This window comes from Caenorhabditis briggsae (assembly GCF_000004555.2).
Source record: "Caenorhabditis briggsae complete genome, chrV, whole genome shotgun sequence".
In the NCBI taxonomy this organism is placed as follows: Eukaryota; Metazoa; Nematoda; class Chromadorea; order Rhabditida; family Rhabditidae; genus Caenorhabditis; species Caenorhabditis briggsae.
The window spans coordinates 4,109,094-4,113,305 of record NC_013488.2 but is presented as its reverse complement, the minus strand read 5'-3'; positions in this window follow the sequence as shown (position 1 = coordinate 4,113,305).

The window sequence follows — 4,212 nt, the reverse complement described above, 5'->3', positions numbered from 1 at the left end:
CATCCACCAGCAGCTCAAGCTTCACAAGAATCCCAAAAAGAGATCGCACATCGCCGGAGAAGGGAGAGCCATCATCAAAGCGCTCCGGTAAGTTCTCAAACCCCAATTCAAAACCATAGCTTTGAAAATGCCAGCTCCATTCNCCGGATTACAAGTATGCTATTTTGGGTATCACCGCAAAATTAAAGTTTTGCCGAACTTTCAGATTTTTTTTTCTTCAGAAATTCCAGATTTTTCGATTGTATGATCTGTCGATTTCTGGTACCTGACCGAAAAAGTTCAAAATTTCGAAAAAATATGTATAGTTTCAGGTCAAAGAAGCGTGTTGCATTTAGGTGCGATGAGCGGAAAAGTCATATAAAATCGTCACGTACACAGTTGGTTTTTTTGGTTTTTCAAGACCACAAAAACGTTTAAAAATAAGGTCCCAAAACGAAAACTACAGTAACCTGGACAAAAAAAAATGAAATAATGCATTCCTGAAATTTCTTCCAAACTAATATTTAAGGAACATTTTCAAGCTCCGAGAAGACAAAAAATTTTGAAATTCCAGATTTTTCTCCACCTGCTCTTCCTCCAGGTCAAGCAGCTGATAATTCAAAAACTCCAGATCATCACATCACCTGAAAATATCAGTGGACCTGAAAAATGAAATCATTTGATCTGAAAAAAGGGGCGGGGATTAAAATGAGTGGGTTTTTCAGGTCAACCCCCGAGGAGTCTCCAGCCGGTCTGACCGCTCAACTTAAAAAATTTTTATTTCATTATTTTTGCGAATAAAGCTACTGATAACAATATTGAAACCTATCAATTTCCCACTGTTTTTATTGTTTTATTTTCACTAAATTTTCCTCCAAATTCCCTCTATTTTCCCCTATTTTTGCCTGAATGTTTCCAATAAATTTCCCCCCACAGTAACCCGATTTCACGTGCCAAAAACGAATATAACAACTAAAAATATTTACAACAGGAGGGCTGCTCGCCGAGCACCTCACCTCCGGCTGTACAAATCTTCACACACTTTGACACCGGTGAAAAGTGGCAAATATTGGAAAAAATAGTTCGAAAAAACGAAACAAAAAAGGTGTCAAAAATCTCGGATTTGATGAAATTTACACCTTTTTCAACTGTTCGAAATTCAAATTTTTGAAATAAGAAATCTCGCTCTTTTGATAATTTCTTGGCTTTATCAGTAGAGCGCGATTTCTAAAGTTTGCTGCTACCTGAAAAAAACAGGAAAAAATGTCTAAAGTGGCGAATTCGAAGAAATTCAGATCAAAATTTTAGAGCTATTTAATGAATTTTTGGCTTTTTATCAGTAGAGCGCAACTTCTAAACTTTAAATTTTTGAAAAAAAAGCTAGATTTGGTGTGAAAAACCCGATTTTTTCGCAATAAAACTACAAAAAATTGTTTAAAAAACCGAGAAATAGCATCGAAAAACAAATTTTCCTGTACGAGGTGTAAGAGCGAGAGTTTTCTAGTCCGCGAACTTCAATGTTTTTTCTGAAAAAAATCTTCTGGAATCAAATCCTAAATTCGCGTACTAAAAAACTCCCGCTCTTCCATCAAATGCCTTTTCATTAAAAATTTTTTTCCGTAATTTTAATACGAATATTCGGTTTTTTAACACAAAATATATCATTTTTTTTAAATTAGCTAGAAATCATTTAGAAATTGCGCTCTACTGATAAACCAAAAAATTATCAGTGGAGCGAGTTTTTCTCTTTAAAATAGTTTTAAAATTTTGGTTTAAATTTCGTCGAATTCGAGATGAGATACTCTACCGAGAAAAAAAAGAGTCGAAAAGTTTGGTCTCGATTTTGTCGATTTTGAAATTTTTAACGTCTTTTTTCGATTCAATTCTCAAAAATCAGTAAACCTTAGAAATCGCGCTCTACTGATAAAACCCAAAAATTTTTAATAGATTGAGTTTTACTTATTAAAACATCCTGGTCTTGGTTTCCTCGAATTTTAGTTATCCGTCTTTTTTTGGCCTGGCCTTGGTCAACTATTGGGACAGGCAAGACTGAGCTGGGTTACTGTAGGCCAACAATCCAAGACCTTGTCCTAAACTTTTTTTAGCCATCTCTATTATCATTGTCTGGCATTTCATTATTTTGTCGTCCAAATCGAAAATCGGTCAAATATAAATTTTTGCACTTTCTCTAGATTTTGCGTGTTTTTCTTATTATTTATCTCATGACTATCGTGCCGCCTTCCTATATATCATCAGTCGACCGCTCAGCTACCGTAGCTCAGCTGGTAGCAACGTGGCACCTCCAAGATTTGTTACACATGTTCAACTCCGCGAAGGGCTTATACCAACGAATTTTCGAGATTTCTTATTTTTAATAAGTTTTGTAAAATTCAAAACTCCAACAACATCTCCTCCCACTCTTCAATTTTCCTTATCTAGATTCCGCGCATCGACCCACAAAAATTTCGAAAAATGTTTCTCAAAAATTTCAAACTTCTCCTCCCGTCCTTGTCCTCAATACCCCAACCTTTCCAAAAAAAAACTGCACAAAAAAGTTGTCTTAAAAGTCGGCGTCTCATTTGTTTCCGAAATTTAGCAGATAAGGATCTCGTACCGCGCCTCGCGCGAGGCGCCGGCGCATTTTTTTTCAGATAACTTTTTTTTATAAACTGAAAAAAAGTCGTCCTTCATTTTCGAGACAACGGGGATGGGGACGGGGAATTTGTTACGCCCTTTTTAGCGAGAAATTTTTACGAAAATGAATTTTTGTAACATTTCCCTCCTCCATTGTTTTGTTGAGGAGGCAAGCGTTTAGGATTACTGTAGGTTTAATTTACTAATAAAGTTTAGATTTTTACTTTTACAAGTTAAGGATGTATCTTGCAGCGAAAATACTAAAGCTTCAGTTTTCTTTTCAGGACTATTCTTTTTTATCATTCTGTCAGAGTAGTTACGGTATGCTGTTTTTTCAAAACCGCGTATCTTGCTTATTTTGGTTCGTACAAAAAAGTTGTCAACTACGAAAATAAAGCTCTATAATCGTTCAGTAAAGTCTGAAATTTTCAGGCAAATCGAAAAATTTTGGAGCACTTTTGTAGGATTTCAAAGTTGACAGCTTTCAGGCTGCAAATATTTTGTTCGGCGGAGCGCTATTGCTCGAATTTGGAACAGGGGAGATGGGGTCTATTCTATGATTTATTTTCAAAAGCTTGTTACTAATTTTCATATACTGCAATCCTAAAACATAGCGTGACATTGAGACTGTTTCATTAATACAGGTTACGGTACCGTAAATGCTCCAATAGAAGGTCACCCAAACCCCTAACTTAGAGCCTATACATCTTGTTTCCTGTGATAGATATCAAATAACGGTCAACTGATAAAATATTTATGATATTATGATAAACATTTTGTCAGTTGGTAACTTTTTGATATCTCTCCTAGAGACTGAGATAATTGAGCTCAAAGTGCATGGATATGACGGACTTCTATTGGAGTATTTACAGTAACCTAAGCTAGGGAAAGTTAGATCTAGCTAGCTAAATCAACTAAATTTTTCACTTTTGTATTTCCTTTCTCTAATTTTTGCAACGTTTCTTTTTTTTTTGTAACCAACCACATTACCTTCTACCCCTATCATATTTCACACTGTGTATGTTTCGCCTCATCACATACCCATCTCACTTTTTTTTCCTTTTTTCCTTCTCCCTCATTTTCCAAAACTCTTTTTTTTTGCTCTGATTTTTTCATTATCGCTGTTTTCAATAAGAATCCAAAATTTACAGTTCAGGACTAATCTATATACGGACTCCCTGTTCTAACTCAAAGAAAAAATATGTTTCCAGGTGAAAACAAGAAAAAGATCTGTTTTCTTCCCTATTTTGTTCTAAAACTATTTTGTACGTTTTGTTGTTTTGTTATACCTACAAAATATGCGTTTTTTTTCTTGTAGGTAAATAGTATTGTAGCTCCCTGTGGATTCTAGAACATTCTATATACCGCAAACTTTGAGACAATTTATCTGAGTTACTGTAAACGATACAAAAAAGTGGTCAACTGATAAAAAGTTTTTCGTATTATAATGAACAATTTTATAATTGACCATTTTTTGAAATGTTTTACAGGGATAAAGATAGACCAGCTTAAAGTTGACGGTCAAGGAGGTCATGATCGACACCCCCCCCCCCTTGACTTTCAACTTCAAGTGGATTTATCTCAGTTTCGGTAAGAGAT